The sequence below is a fragment of the Pagrus major genome, chromosome 18, assembly GCF_040436345.1.
Source record: "Pagrus major chromosome 18, Pma_NU_1.0".
NCBI lineage: Eukaryota > Metazoa > Chordata > Actinopteri > Spariformes > Sparidae > Pagrus > Pagrus major.
In genome coordinates, this window is record NC_133232.1 from 27,045,629 (window position 1) to 27,063,300 (window position 17,672).

Consider the following 17,672-nt stretch of genomic DNA (forward strand, 5'->3'; position numbering starts at 1 on the left):
ATCAATTTCCATTAAGAGAGTGGCCACATGGTGGAGGGGAGGGTTTACAGGGGCTGATGGGTGACGGGGTGGTGTTGCTGGTGTTTTGGATGGACGGAGAGTCTACTGTTTGTCGATGGGAGTGTGTCAGACTGAAGCCAATGCCTTGATCCTCAAGGAGTTGCTAGTGCAGTACCTTTTTATGCCTCTGTGCCGGCGACAGCCATTGCTGGAGGCATAATGTTTTTGGGTTGTCCGTGTTGAAGTAAGACAAAGTGGACCCAAACGCAAGACAAAGACCGAACACAAAAGCTAAAGGAAGTACAACCAAAAAGCAAAGTAAACAACCAGGAATAACACAAGGAAATAGGAAAGAAGGGAAGATGGAACAGGGAGACACCGTAACACAAGGACAGAACAGACTACCTGACAAAGACAGAGGGGACGAGGACCTAAATAGAAAGGGGGTGATTACTAACAGAACACAGGTGAGGAGCTGAAAATGGCGGGAAAATGGACAAAGGGAGGAAGTAGAAAGTGAGACAAGACACAGGAGGATAAAACTTCAAAAATAAAACAGTAAATAACAGAACCACATCTTAAACCATGACAGAAAGAAAATATTTTCTACATAAAACATGATCCGGTTTCACTCTATTTAATGAACAAAAGTTTTAAAGTTGTGTTTTTGTGCACAAATCCGTGAGGCCCGGCCCTCAGAAACACTACTACGGCCCTCTGGCAGCATCCATATATTTAAGAATCCATTGCAGTGTCATACAAATTTCATTCATCAAGATTTTTAAAAAATCTTTTTTCCAGGAAATTACAAAATACCATTAAGAATACGTAAAAAATGAGTTTTTGTGCCATGTTAGGCCTGATGCTGGCGTGCAGGTGGAATATAGAGCAAACCATATGTGTTAAAAACACTGAAACATTGATTTTGACTCCATGGGAACTTTAAAGATTACCATCTTTCCACCCAGGGCTTTAAAATGTGTACAGAGATGTAGAAAGTAGGGGGGTTTGAATTCCCCAGCTATAAACGTTTCATCTTTTGCACTTTCTACCAGGCAGAGTTACAAAAGGGTCATGAAAATAATTAAAATTGGTCTTGGCAGTTGTTCAGCGGTGACTAACTTCCCTCGGCTACCATGTTTGTTCACTGTGGGTTTAAAGAATCTGCTGGATTTCAGCAGTGCACTCAAATTATACCCATCCGTCCAGCTGCACTCTATAGACTTTGTATGTATATAGAATATATATGTGTGTTTATGTCCATTATGTCCATGCAGAGTCTCCACGAAGATGACCGCACAACCGGGCTCTTCCTCCATGAATAAAAAAAACCTGCGCAGAAAAAAAAGAGAAAAGTCAGCCAGAGAGAGTTGGTGTTATGGTCTCCAGGTCTGATCGTGAAGCGTGACGGAGGAAATGAAAGTGGATGGGTGATGGAGGAGGGTTGCAAGAGAGAGAGAGACATGATAGAGGGAGACAGAGATGATAAAGGTCGGTCATAAACAACAGACTTCTGCAGCCTGTTAGGTCGGCGGAGGAGCCGATTCACGCTGCAGTCGGAGATCAATAAGCATTTATAAATTGCAGACATGCAAACATACACACACATATAGACGCTCAGAGGCAGGACAGCAGTCGTGGACATATGGAGTTTGTATTTATTGTATATTTGATTGGACAGTTTAACACATAATTCAGCAAAACCGTTTTCAACATGTTGGAAAGTTTAACTTGGCTATTTAGAAAGTGACCTGATTATTCCTTAATTTCTGCCTGAGGCCATTCACAAACACAAGCTACGACTCTGACATGTTTCTGCTTTATTCTATTCAGCTCTATCCTGTTAACCTGCTGTAATCAGCCTCTTGAACCTCCGATGCAGCATGGTGAATGTCAGCAGTTTGATCTGTTTCCTGTAGTCCACTGTTGCCCTCCATCTCTCCCATTATCCTCCATGGACAGTCCTTTAGGATTTATACCTGCCATTTCAGCTGTGTGGTCAATATTTATGAACTGCATTACTGCATTACAGAATGTGTAGCTGCTGTGCAGTCGAGTCAGGGGCCCATCGATCCTCACCTCTGAGCCACTAAGCTGAGGGGACAGACTCAGAGCTCTGGTCCAAACACTTTACAGGGCTTTAAACTGGGCTAAAGGGTCCCTCTGTAACGTCCCCGCTGGAGCAATAAATATCTCCTCGAGTCTGCTGCCTGGTGACAGATCAGGGTGCCTGCTGCTGCTCACTAGTGGTCAAAAGAGGAGCTGCACAGATCAGCATCGGAGCAGTCCTGTGAGTTAATCAGAAATAAAAACACCCAGAATCTGTGTTGATGGCAAATCTGGGATGACGTAAAAAATGTGCAGTTTTCTGTAAGTATGTAGAAGAATAAAATATCACATATGTGTCATTCTGCACATGTGTAGTGAGTAAGTAAAGATTTCCATGTTGTCTTCAGTCTGTATCCTAGTTTAACCAGTTTGAAACATTAAGTCGTCATCTTAGTGAACAGAACTTCCCGTCGCTCATCTGAACCTCTCTGTAAGCTGTTTGGACAGCCCCCCGATCAGTTAGATCCATTCAATAGCTCTAACATCCAAACTATAGATGATAATCAATAAAGTTAGATTTTTTTAACTTTTAAATGATCCTTTTTGGCGAATAAATTACACTTAAAATACGGGTGTAGGAAGGTGGAGTTACACTGTAAAATCTGAGGACTAATCATTTTAAGCTGTTAAAGCTTTTTAGCTCATACAACTTCAATTTAAAAGTCTACTTTACGTGGAAATTCTGAGGTAGCCTGATCAGTTTCATGACTTTTTAAAAGTCACTTTTAAAAATAAAATTTTACAATGTAGAATCTGCAACTATAACGGTACGTTGTCATTTTTTAATATCATGGTTATTATCAATATTGGTATAATGAATAAACCTGAGCTTGGCTTCGTTTCACTCCTCTGGCTGCAGACTTTTAATGAGGGACAGGGTTGATAAATACATAAAGCAGAATGGAGTTGTAAGCATGATTATAAAAAAACTGTCGCAATATATTATACGCAAGCTGCTGCTCTGCATTTGAATGTGTGTGTATGTGAGAGTGCGGGAGAGGGAGCGTGAGTGTTCATGGGAAAAAACTTGTCACACAGAAATGGCAGTTTAATTAGCAGCGAAGGCCTTTAATCAGATAACTGTGATTCAAGCAGTGAAGGGACTTTAATTAGTTGCTGGTGGCTGCAACAGGCCACAGCATGGCCAAGCAGACCGCACATAGTGGACTCTGCATGGAAAGGAAGTCAACTCTCTGTGGTGTTAATGGGTCTGGAGAGAGCGAGGAGGAGGAGGGAGCAGTGGGAGCAGGGGTGAAGGGGAGTGATGGGCAGGGTTTGAGGATGCGCATGCTGGAGGGTTGAGCGGGGGTCACAGAGTGTAGCGTGACTAGCAGAACAGGACGAGCTGTGGGACGAGGAAGGATGCTGAGAGCTTTTAAAAAAGGGGACAGTGCAGGGTGGAGACAGTGGAGTTGTGGGATTAGAGACAGCAGAAGGAAGAAAGGGATCATGGGAAGAAGTCTAAAATGTTTAGACTGGACTAAAGGGTAAAGACAGAAATATGGCAAGAGGTCAAGAGGACACATCACCATGAATTTTGAGATTACTTGGCCAAAAGTGAAATGCCAGTCAATTGAAAAAAGTTCTTAACCGCAGCTGAAATAGGTCAAAACCATGAACTAATCTAGCGTTGTGAGTGACTAAGCATAACTATACATATAAGTGGATTGTATTGACGGATTGGACATTTGGGTAGAAATAAATGAAGTAATAGTAGTAGAGGTTATTTATACAGCACTTTTTTCAGAAGGCTGAAAGGAATCCTGTATATTTGGAACATTAGTGAGCCAAGAACAGACCCTTGAGGGACACCCACGTTAAAACGGTCAACAGAGGAGTTGGCATTAGCTATAAGAACTGAAAAGGCTCTATTGGACAATAATGATTATAGCAGTTGTAGGGAAGTTCGTTTAAGAAATACAGTGTATGAAATAGAGATATGATACTTAACATTTCCTCATTATGTTTCTTTAAACATAATCCGCTGCTGCAATTTAGTTATGCAAATGTATTTTTTAGGAAACAGGGTCGCAGATACTAAAGTCCCTCTATCAGAGCTTTCTCACAGTTGACCCCAGACCTTAAATATAAAAAACAGATATGGACCTGTGAGTATTAAGTTTGAGAACCTTGACCTAATCTATCTGGGATTAGAGGGGAGGAGATTGAGGAGGTGACAGACTGTAAGTATTTTATCATAGATCACGAACACTTCAGGGACCAATGTGCTGATGCTGTTCATACGAAGGGCCGACAGCGCATTGACTTTCTTAGAAAACTGAACTTTTTGGATGTGGATAGCAAAATCCTTACTCTATTATACAAATTACAAAACAAATTTATATAAAAAATTTTGAGAGTATCCTGTGTTACTGTATTGTATGCTGGTATGGGCATTATAGAAACAAATTACCTGCACCACAACTACCACAAAGTCTATGTTTAAGTCTACATTCAGCTGAAAGATGCTCTATAGAGGAAACTGCACAGTCAGAGTTTAAAACTGCTCCACATTTGATTGGTGCAGCTTTAAATGTACTTGTAGTAGAAAAAAAAAAGGTTGACTGTATATCAATGGCTTAATCGGATGCAAAATTTGCACCAGACACAACATGTTCAATAATACAGGTTACTGATCAGACTTGCTGCAACATCAGACCACCGGCTGTTTAAAAGGTAGACGTCTTATCAGTGTGAGTGACAGGTAATGAGGTGAGACCGTGATCACTTGAGAGGGAGAAGAAAAGAACTAACAATGCATTTAATTAGGAAAGGAAAGATTAAACCGACTGATGCTCTCTTCTCTGACTCTCCTAACAGAGCACTTTGTTCTCTATTGTTGTAGCTTCATTGATGGAGACATCACATATAGTACAGAAGAAGAAGAGATATCCCCAAACTTTTTTTCAAAGAGTGGGAAGAATAAAAGAGATATTAGATAATATATAAAAAAGTAAAAGAGACACCAAGGCCAGTAAAATGAGTGATTTAGAGAGACAGACATATAAACATGAAAGTGACGATGAGGAAGGTGGAAAACAGAGAGCTAACACCCAAACAGATTCAGCTGAGGAGGGAGAAGCAGTGTACAACAGTTGATGTGGATGAGTCGGGACAGTCCTGTCTGACACACACATTGTTACAACTACACCCGCCCTTTTTCCTTTTCCTCTGCTGTCTCCATCAGGCCCTCGAGGTCCTTCTGCTTTGTCTGAGCTGTCCGACCACATGCCTGCTGTTATTTAACAGCGCGTCGGCTGTGTGATCGCACAGGGGGAGAGACAGGACAGAAGACAAGAAAGAGGGAGACAAGTAACAGAGTAGGAGGGTGAGAGTGTTTTCCTCTGTTAGCTCTTGCTGCTGGAGAGTAAGCAGTGCTGGGATGTCACCTCAGCTGGAGACGGCTCTGAAACACCAGCCGAATGACTGTGACGCTGTAGGGCTGTAGTCTTCTCCTGTGAACCTGACTAATTCCTGCAGATGCTTTGTTTCTTTGAAATTCATTTTTTCATTTCCTTACCTTCTACTGACTTTCTCTCTGCTCTAAATACACAACACACATTGATATCCAAATGTTATCTATCCCTTTTTTCTTTAAATGAAAAATAACCCATGATATTGATATTTTATCATAACCAGGGATCAATACTGTTTCATTTTTATGTCTTCCACGTGCTGAATTAAAGGTGCAATATGTAAGATTTAAGTTAAAAAGACACAAAAAGTTTCAATTAAAAGAAGGTGAAGAAATAATAGATATCTACCAAAGTTAGCATGCTAATGCCTCTCTCGCTCCAACGCTCCTGTGCTGGTGGTGTAAACACCAACACTGAGCTAACTAGCTAGCCGCAGCTACATTTAGCTGCAGTTGGCGGTAACACTAACAATACGCTGCCCCCTATTTGTTCTGGGTGGCTAATTCTTACATATTGCACCTTTAAAGCTGCTGCTGGTTGATACAGATGTTACAGTTAATACAGTGATTTAATCGCTGTTTTTCTTTTCTATTTCACACTGCCTACAGTAACCAGTAATGATTCAAAATTAAATCCTTGTTTTGGCTTTTAAATCTTTAATATATCTTTAATTATTTAATATATTTTAGTATATTCTAATTTGATTTATCTGTGCACTGAAATATAGGTGTATTTACTGTATTCTTTAATCCTTCAATGCAAACTGCACTAGTTTGATTTTAAATTCTGTGATTTCTGTATTTCTTGCCTTCTGAATTGTAAATCTTTTCTCTTTTGCTGTATTCTTATCCTGTGAAGCACACTGACTTGCTTTTGAAGAAATGTAGTATACAAATAAAATTGCCTTGCCTCGGCTTCTAAATCCTGACTCATTGTGACTGATGTGAGAATACAAATACCAGAGACATGATGACGTTTGTGAATCCAGGAGCTTGTGAGCCATTATCCCTTTTTAAATCCCTAATTAAATTGAAAGTAACCACAAAGGAGGAGATAAGAAGCAGATGAGGTGAACGGAGGGAGATGTGGTTTGTGCAAAAGCGGCTGCAACTGACTATTAAGCAAAATTCCCAAATATTTTATACATTCGATGCAGAATACTTCAGAAAAAAGTTACATATTTCCTTCTAGCTTTGATATCAGAAAAAGAAACATTTAACATGCTGCTGAATTTCCCATAAAAAGCCCATTGAGATTTCAGAAGAGGTTATTGCTGAGACAAGCATACACCTTGGTAACTTCCTGCCTTTAACATACAGTGAGGTCATTATAGAGACAAATATTTAATTAATGACAAAGGTCACAGGTTGACCTTTTAGCTTTTAAGCTCAACACAGAAGGAAATGTTTGTTTTTCTGGCTGAATGTCAAGAAGCTCTGTTTAAAATGTCCATCACTGTCTTGCGGGCAGTCTCTCTCCCTGCGCCACATGGATGGATTTAGTTATTAAGGCAGACGGTGCCTTTTAGACGGATGGTGCAACAAGGAAAAGAGACAGAAGAGACTCGTTGAGATGGAAAAATAAACAGAATAACACACAAGAGTAAAAAATATAAGATATCCTGTTTCTCTTCCGGGCTGTTGGGTAGAAAGTCTTCCTCAGCTTTTCTTTGCATCCTGCTGAATCAAAAAATATATTTCTGCAAATAGATTCACTGTCACATTGAAGCACATCAAGCAGCCAAAATGTATCCCTCTTCTCTTCTCTTCTCTTCTCTTCTCTTCTCTTCTCTTCTCTTCTCTTCTCTTCTCTTCTCTTCTCTTCTCTTCTCGTGACACTCTGACACCATATCACGCCAATTCTGGAGCTTTTTAACATTTCATGCTCAGCTGATTCAAGTGTCTCTCTCTCTCTCATGGCCACGTCCCTTTACTTTTACCTATCATGCCCTCTCTGCATCACTCTTCTAAAACACCTCCCTTTACTTTGCTTTCTTTTCTCTTTCGTTGTTTTTGGCTCCTATCAGCGAGAGGCATTTAATCGCCGTGGTTTTCCCCCTCCGAGCTTCAACAACGACCTCGGTCGACTTCACTTCCCCAACGACAAAACTAATTGAGCTTAAAATTGAAGACAGAGCAGTTCCACTAGTCGTCAGCCTCTTGGCTCCTGACCTGCCAGCTGCTAACATGTACAAGCCACTTTGTACATTTACAATCTGCAGCAGTGTTGCAGAAAACACCAGACACACTGGTCCCATTCTGACATTAAACCGACCAGAACTGGTATACAGTTTGTGTGACAAAACAACGGGACATTTGTGAAGTAGACAGTTTAGCGAGTTGCTTTCTACAGAATGAAAAAGGAAGACTATCTTTGTCGCTGTCTATTCAGTTTCCCGGCGACATCGCCACCCGTTATCAATCACAATCACTCAGAGGAAGTTAGGAGGCCATGCTAGAAAACTAATTTGATTCACACAACTTTCTATAAATCACCAAAATTGATCGTTCAAGTTGCTGTACGTATATTCTTGACCCAGCAGATTCGGTCATATGTCACATGTGCAAGTATCAGTACAGTATCGTGCCTTTATGGGATGTTTAAGGGGATTTATAGCTAAATATGTTAATATGAATGGAGATCAAGGGCCCCTTTTCCCAGATCTCCTTATGGGGCTCCAAACATTTGCTTGGTTTGCCTCTCCTGATGGTGCGCCTGAATACATCTTGTGCTGAAGACTAAAACACGTATACATGTAGGTGAATGTGTCCATACATGCATTCACATACGCAGCTTCATGAAATATTAAGAGACCAATCAAGCGAAAGCTTTTTCTGTCCATCCTGTTACAGCGGGCTTTAATATCACTGTGTTACATTTATGTCTGAGCTCAACAACAGATACATTTAAGAAGCTTGGACAAACAAGAAGAAGAGACTTCGGGGTTTTCTGAGGTTTTTTTGCAGTGTGATAATACAGACGTCAATGAAAGTAAACGTGTTTACTTCAATGATATATAAAACCCACTACGACTGCTTTTTTCTCTTTAAAGATGACACAGTAGTCACTTTAAACACCACAGTGTAGTTCCATGTCGTGCTGCTTTCCATTATTTGAGTCGGGCAGAGTCTGCAGCCTACGAGACTCTGTTATAGAGCAGCTAATGCTTTAAGCTTCCTGGGCATTGTTAGGCGTACAAAATCAATTAAGTGACTAAATAGGCCATTTATAGCTCAGCAGTGAAAAAATGTGAAAGTGTGTGTGTGTGTGTGTGTGTCCTGTATATTTTTATTAGATAGACGTGAGGATAAATCTTTGGGTTAGAGATATTTTAGTGAAACCTTTTCTTGAGAAATGCTGCCAAATTGACATAAATCTACATTATTCATACTGTGTCCGGACAAGTACTGTAGAAAAAACCCCTGTTTCAAGAAAAGAGCGTGTGAATCTTGAAGGAAATAGTCTTGCAAAGCTGAACATGAGATGCTAAAATAGACATTTCTGCAGTGGGACCTCTGGCAGTCCTGCAGCCATATTTGAAAACCCATTTCATTATTCCAAACTTATTACCTGTGAGTCACTGTGAGTCAGGTCGCTAGGTTTGGCCCTTGGGTGAGAGGGTGAGTGGGTGAGTGGGTGGGGGTGTGGGACGCAGGGACGGAGGGAGGGGGAAGGCGGGACGAGCAGAAGTTGTTCATGTCGGCAGAGCGCACCGCGAGTCCAACCTCTCCACGCTCGGGAGCGCAGAGGAAAATGTTGCTCTGATCTCAAGGCTTCACAGACGACTGCAGCGGCTTCCTGGCGAGACTTTTATCGTCACAGTAATCTTTCATCCGCAGAAAGCGTCTTCAAGCGCCGATGTATCGATGAATTTCTCCGGGAAACTGACTAACGTCCTCCTGCTGGTGCTCCTCGCAGCGCAAGGTAAGACTCAGCGATCCCACAGCGCGCCGTGAATACTCGCTACCGTGGGATCACCTCATTTGTAGTGGTTTGTGAGCGTGATCGTTGCATTACTTTTAAGTTACAGTAGCCATCACCACCCGCAGTTGCCTCTCCTGCGCGCTTTTGGATAAAAGAAATCAGTGAAAACCACCCGGAGACTAAAAAGCAGTCGAGATGATCCACTCAGACAAACTTAACTTCTGTTCTAGCCCAGCCGGGTACAAACGAAACTGAGGGCGATGATTGACAAACGTAACGACAGTTCTTGAATTATTCTGTCATTGAAAGTGCAGGAGCGCGCAACTCCCAGCAGATCCAGAGCTGGTCCATGAATGTGAGATGCCGTGCGTCCTGCTCACTGCTCCATCACGGACGCATGCTCTGCCTTTACACCTTGCCTTTTCCTCCCTGACTGCTTGTGCGCATTGTGAATTATAGCATCCCACATTCTCTAGAAACTTGCAGAGTCGCTGTTTTGTTGGACCGTAATGATGCACGGATGGATTATTCTGAGCTGAGGATCTGTGATCGTGACATGGCGCATCAGAGCTGATACCTTTAGCCCCTGGAGCCGATGTGAAGCAGCCATCCGTGCACAAAACGAGCCAACACATGGATGACATACGTTTCTCCAGCAGCAGCAGCAGCTCAATGATTGTCAATGCTGACTTCCTCCCTATGTGGAGGGCTATGGGTTCCCTCCTCCCACAGAGGTCAGAGGTCAGGGTTAGCACAGGACAGATGTTCTGGGATTCTTGCTGAAGGGCCGATAAAAGATTTAAGTGCAAGTTATGAGGACGACTCCCTCATGGCTTTATTTGATGTCTGTGACGTTAAATCACAGCTGGAACACTCTGTCAGGTTGTCTGTATTTTCTTTTCTCTTGTTCCCTGACACATATTTTCTATTTTATTCCATCTGTAGTTGATGTGAAGCTGCCAGTCTCCTGTGTGCTTTAAATCAGCACATTTTGAAGTAGGGACCTTGAGTGGCTCCCAGGAGACCCGGAGCTGAACAAAGAAAAAAAGATAAATGCCTTAAAGAAAAACTTTGTGCTGCGTTCACATGTAACTGAATGGTTATTTTAATCCTGAATTTCTGCTACACAGACGCCGGTTTCCTGGGAGAGCGTCTATACCGCTGGGAGCAGCGAGCATAATGGGTATCTATCCGTGTGGAGGATAGAATAACTTGCTTTAAAGTGGTAATATGTTTTTTGGCAGCATCTTTGCTCTAAGTGCTCACTGCTGTTTTTGCACTTTAACACCTGTCAGTCAAACAGTGTTGGATGTACTGGGAAATCTTCTTCTGTGGCTTTTTTTTCATTGTGTTGTTGCTGGAATTTGAGCCCCTCAAAGGAAGAGCGGAGAAGCAGTGAAGTTAAAAAAACAGGTTTAAACTTTTGAGTTTGGCTGGCAGTTTGTAATGCCTTCATATCTTTTACCCCTATAAACCAGGGTTAAAAAATAGTAGCATCTAGCCTATCAATACTTTCAGCTTTCTTGACAGTTTAATCTAGTTTGATCAAGAAAATAATCTTTGTTTTGGTAATTTACAATCCATAGTTTGTAGGAATTAATAAAAGCATCCCTGGTTTGCTGCTGGCCTGTCCTTCTACTTTTAATATTCATGTCAAAGTCAATGCAATAAATACATTTAACATTTAACACTTTAAAGGTGCACAGTGCAGTTTGGTGGAAGAGAAAGATCTTCATTGACTGGTTTTCTTTATGCCTAAACAAACTAAATAAACAAACTGACCTTAAAGGACAACAGAATTTCACACTGTTTTACTTTGTTTATATGTGGCGGACCCTGCCACCATTCTAGCTTCAAACTTTGTTCTGGGGTCGTTATTTTCCTCTGAGAACAGCTTGTTTGTTCAGTTGTGGAGTGTCAGTATGATATATTAAAATTCTGAGTTTGAATTTCTTCTCCAAAACTACATAGTGCTCCTTTAAAAAGGGGCTCTGTGTAACAATTTAAAGCAATTTACATGTATTAATCACTTTTCTATCGGTTGTATGTGAGCGGATTGTAATGTGAAGTGAAACATGAGACCTTTCCGTCTCTCTCTGTTGCTTCTACAAGCCTGTGGATGATTTGTTTAAGTTATTTAATGCTTATGGACGTTCTCCAGTGAGTCAACATCTCAGTGCCTCTCTTCTTTTCGCTAACAGAGTCCACTAACATAAACTAACAACACAGCACAAAACAGAAGTTCTACATAGCCCCTTTAAATATGTAACTTAAATAAGCTGAAACTCACCAAAATGTTTGAATTCCAGTTAAGTCAAAAGCTGAGAACGTAGACAGCTTAGTAAGCTCGTTAGCATTAGCAATGGTTTATCAGCAAAGCATTATCAAATTACTGCCACATAAAATAGGTCTATAGTATGTTATTAAATTAATATTTTTGGACATGAGCAGGATGGTAAAATGAGGTGGTAGATAGTATTACTGTCCAATGTTAAAATATTTTACCTTTCCGTCCTCACCTATGGAATTTACAACCAGATGTTGATCAAATGTGATCTGGACAACGAGAAGCTATTACCCGAATGATTACTTGAGGGGGTTCTGTTGAACTTTTGTGTTGTTAGTTTATGTTCGCTGACTCCGGTTCTAAGCTAACATTAGCTGCTGTCGCTCTCTGTTAGTGGAGGCACTGAGACGAGGCACTTGAGAACGTGCATAAAGTCAAATCTCTGACCCGAGTCCTTCACCAAGAAATTCACATTCCAGCAGCATCAAACAACCTCACGAAACCATCCACAGGATTGTATCTAGGCAACCGAGGGAGACGGACAAGCTCTCGTTTTTCATGTCACGTTACAATCCACTCACATATGTTCAATAAAAAAATGATTAATACGTGGCAATTGCTACAAATTGTTATTTAGAGCCCCTTTAATATAACAGACATGCAATATGTTGTTCTTCACACAAGCGCCCAGAAATCTGTGAGGTGCAACTAAGCATGTTTCAGTGGTTGCACTGGTGCGCCTAAAATTTAGCAGGTCCGATTACAAAAAAAAATCCTATAAAAATATTTTTGAGGTTATTCTTCTTGTTGCCTGTGCTGTGATTTGAATTAAAAAAAACATTTATCTGCCTCTTTATTCCTGTTTACAATAATTTACATAAATCAATTTAAAATGTATTATTAGGTGCACCTAGCAACCAGTGTAAAAAGTTGGTCAGGAGACCTAAATGGCAGCTGTTACTCACACTAAAAGTCTTCTGTGGTCCATCTCATGCAAACCAGACACAGTGTGCTTTGAACAGACTGTTAGAGGAGTAATTATTCCGACGCTGACATTTTATAAGAACATTTGGTGATTCTTTGTCACTTTTAGCGCCTCGAGTGCAGCAGTGAATTTGTCCCAGATGTGGTACCCAGGGTCCCCCTGTGGGAGCGGCACTAAGTGCCTTCGTACTGTCACGCTCCAGTCGTCATGTAAAAGACACTGGCTTAACACATCCTGTAACCTGATGCAGACTCAGAGACGAGGGGAAGGGACTGTATGCGTACGACACGTGGGATGGGCTCGCCCGCTCTCTGTCATTCTCTTCAACGGGAGAGATTTGCTACAGCTGACTGCTTTGTCGCTTTGCCCTTGAACTGGACGGATTTCAAAAGGAACGAGGAAACGGCGCCGTGAAGGGATGACAGTGTCAATCCTCTCATGGCAGAACTGATTCTGCTCGAGTAGGAGGAATCTACTCCATGTCCTTGGTACTTTGTGTTGGTTAACTTTGCTTAAAAAAAACTAAAAGGATTTTGCCCTCACCTTCCTCTTTTCCCCACTCTGGTTCCCTTCTTCCCTCAATCCCTCACTGGCTGTGTGGGCTTTTATATGATGCTGTGCAGGGGCTGTTTATGCAGATAAGTGCCTGGAAAACACACACACACACACACACACACACACACACACACACACACACACACACACACACACACACACACACACACACACACACACACACACACTCCCAGTGGGGGTCTGATTAGTGGGCTGCATAAGGTATTGTCTCCTGCCATCCAGGATCAGGTGATTTGTCCCCATAACAGAGGAAATGCTGATCCTGCAGTCCATGGGATTGGGGGTATTTTAGTCGAAAATAGCATCTGGTTGGAGAAGGTAGGAGGTCTGTACAGCATGGGGCTGTTAGCTGGAGTTACGACATTAGAAATATAGTCCCAGCTATTTTTCAGGTTGGCGATTGAGTGATTAAAATGAGCGCGTGCAACCCCCTGCAGCATCTCGCCTAGCAGAAATAGCTGAGATGTCCAGCCATGCCTGCATTATACTGATCCGATCCGCATTATGTTTCACGCTTCACCTTTCATCTCACTTTGCTGTGCTTTTTAATGGGCTGCAGCGGCGTGTTGACAGCGTAAAAGGGGATCTGCCTTTTCAAACAAGCAGAAAGTTCAAGCTGCTAATTATTCAAACAAAAAAATACTAAATGTTTTAAACCGATGGTAGTGTGGCCAGAAAAAAGGGCAATAATCAACTGTTCTTTCTTCCACCAGCATTTGAAATGCTTCATATTAAGCTTCTGTAGCTTTTATCTAAGTCTTCTTGTATGGAGTTGTCTGCATCATCAAGCGTATTTGCTCCTCTGCCAGACTTAAAACGCTCTTCTGAGCTCCAAACTGCACAACAGCTCTCTGGTTTCTCTCCCAGAAGCAGTGTAGTTGCAGTCAGTATGTGTGTGTGTGCTTCTGTGCGTGTGGCTTAAGGACTGTGTGGTGGCTCCAGGATCCTCTTAACGCGATTGTCGTGTGATTATTGCAACCGAACCCCCCCCAACCCCGTCCCTCGCACACATACGGTATCACCACCACAGGCAGAGGCAGAGGCCTTATTCCACACACACACACCCCTACACCCCCCATGGATTGGCTTAGACCGTCATTCTCCCCTCCAACCAACCACCATACACGCACACTTTCGCTGTCTCTTTCACACACATGCACAGACATCCTCCTCCAGACAGCCCTGCTGCCTCACTCCTCTGGGACATCCTGGTGTTCAGTGCTGGCGATGAACTGAGTCACGCTTTAGGATGGAGGGGGAGAGGGTGTGAAGTAGAAAGCTAGAGAAGACGGCTCAGATGGAGGAGAGGAATATTAGAGCATGTTGCCTCTACTTTTCTCACACGTCTACATTTTTTTTTTATTGACTGACCTCAGTTTTACCTCTGATTTGGGGATTTTCTTTTAACATCTGTTTGCTCACGCGTCCCAAGCAATTTGTGTCTGTCAAAGCCGATGCAGGCTTATCGGCAATGTTCGTCACGCTGACTGGCTGTAAACTCTGATGGTTAACAGACATCTCAAACCTTGTGCTTCAGGTATTGTTGTCTTTCCATTTCATCCCACCGTGTTAACAAATACACTGGACGATTTACAAGAAAAGATGCAACGACGCTCGATCTTTACAACAAAAAGATTACTTACTTTTATTGTTAAACTTAGATGTACCATGTGCTCGGTTCGTCTATATTGGAAAGAAAAACGAGTTAGATGGTTAAAAGTTGTTGCTGGGGGACGTCTAAAAGCGACACTCGTCATCCGGACTGTGTGGAAAGTGTTGTATTAATTCCAGTTCCAAAAACGATCGACCATCACCAAAGACCCATCGTTTGTACAGTCACATCTTAGGTAGCTAACTGGCGAGCTAACATGTAACAGTCAGCACCATTGTCTGTAGTCTGTAATAAACACAGAGTACTTAATTAATCCCAAGAAGGGGTAAAGGGGACGTACCTGGCAGTGCAGGAGCAGTGTTGACTGATAATCTTGTCATCATCAGCCTCTATGAAAAGTATGTGTGGTACAAAGTATGAATGGCTTCTCTCGTTTTCCATCAGACGGTGAATGACTTGGCCCTCAGTGCTGTTTTCTTGAAACTTAACATCGTGGATATATCCTTCCATCGCATACCGTAGTCCTTGCTGTCCACTTCTTGAAGCTGTAATGCATGGACTCCCAGAAAGTATCTATTAAACACCGCTGCAGCCGGCTAAAGGGACCGGCGTCACCATGTTTCTTTCTGTCAAGCTTGTCCGACCTAGCGACAGTAACCAAGGGGTGGGACTTCAGTCTGTACAACCACGTCCAGTCGTCAAGCGACCTCATATCAGGCTGTGATTTCGCTGTTTTCAAGGTGCGTTTAGAGTTTGACACCTGCTTTTCTGGGCTGCTGCTGCTGTACAGAGCAGACACTTTGAGTTTATAACTGTAGTGTTCATCGTCCGACTAATTATTGACAACTCGTATGGTAAAGTATCGTCAATGTTAAGTACACGCCAGTTGTAAGGTCAGTCACTTTCCAGGTTCTCAACCATAATGGTGAGAAATGATTTCAGTTTGCGACATAAAGACGTATGAAATGTTCCTCCTGTTTTAATGTCACGAGGCGCATATGAAGCCCTCCATCGATCCATCCAGCCATTTCCCATTACCTCACCCGTGTCTGGGTTGTGGAAAACAACATCCTTTCTTTAAGAATTTCCTTCCTCTTGATGGTTTCTGAAAATTTCTCCGGTCATTGTGGGAAACGTGATCCATTCGGCATGCCCTGGGTCAGAGTATTGTGAAGCTGCTGGTGCCTCAGTTTTTCCACTCTGCCTTGAGAAATAACTACAGCTATCAAGTCATTCGAACTTCTATAGCCATTAATTCATTTTTATCTTGCTACTCAAGACTTGAAGCTGTAGGTGAGAGTCAGACCTGAGATAAACTGGTTAATTTTATTAAAACTCCTCTTTGCAGCAGCTCGTCTTCTCTGAATGGGTCAGAAAGCTACTTTCTCGTTCTTTCTGGTTCCCTGAGAATTGAAACACAGTTGTATCGCAGCATCCCTTGCACACCAAGGACAATATTTTCATTTTGCTGTCATGAGGTCTGAATTATCTAAGAGAAGCATAGAAAGCCATAACATTTTTGGCGTGAACATTTTGACATGACGCAGCAGGTAAAGCACAGGTGTAGATAATAAAATTATCAATGGCTGAATTCCATTTAGCCGCTCCATTTGCAGGGTCCTGGTGTTGTGCACGCTGGCACACAGTCGTGGCTTAACGAGGCACCATTGTTAATGTTATTTGTAACACCAGTGGTTTTTCTGCTCTGACAAGTCAACATGTTTGCTATAATTAGTGTTGAGGAAAGACTTGAAATGAGGGGAAAAGACATACAAGAGTTGCTCTGGACACAAAAGCACAGAGGTTTACAGAAACTTTACTCCACTCGAGGCCGTCTGAAGCCTCACTGCAGGAGAGATAAGCGCACCTTAGTACTGATTACTCAATTACCTACAGCTGTGACTGCAGCACTGAAAACCACCACAACCTCCCACTCCACACAGACACAGTTCCCCTTCTTCTGAGTGTCAGTGCAGCAGTATGCTGTTACTGTTTTAGCTCCTGCTGCAGTGGGCACCTGTCGCAATCCGGAGCTGCTTTTGTGACTAAACACATCCACAAATCCTCAATTCATCATCAGCCACATGAAAACACGTAGTTGAATCCGTCATTCAGCTCTTCACTAGACTGATTGAGTTTTATCTCCTTTCAAAGCACTAAGCTGCCGTGCTCATCCGTCTCTTCTCTTCCATCTACCTGTTTGCTTGGTGCGCTGCCTGACTGTTTACCTGCTCACCTCATTCATCACCGCTGTGGATAAATTCACTGAATGAGTTCAAATGACATAAACTGTCTGGATTTTTTGATGTTGTTCTGTGGCATTACTTGTGTAGAGGGAAATTTCACAGGGACTTGTTGATGACTGTGTTCACTCTGATCTTGAATTAGGGTGGATGAATGTCTCTCTGCTGTCTGTGACACACAGCAACATCACAGTGAATGTGGGGGAATCATTACACAATATTTTTTTTCCTTTTTCCGGATAGTCACTGTATCAGGCAGTTGTAAAGTTGTATACTTTTGCTGAGACGAGGGATATGTGAGACTCTGGCTGCAGGTGAATTTGTCTTTTTTGCGATGTGCTTGTTAGGAAGGTTCCTGACTGAAATGACTTATATAGGGGTGTCCGTTTTTTTTCCCCCAGAGGCAGGAAGGTAAACAATAAAAAGCAAGCTTTATTAAAATAAAGCTGGAATCCACGCAGGAAAAAAATCAAACAAAAAGGCAGGAAAAGAAAGTAAAAAGGGGAAAGAAATCAGGAAC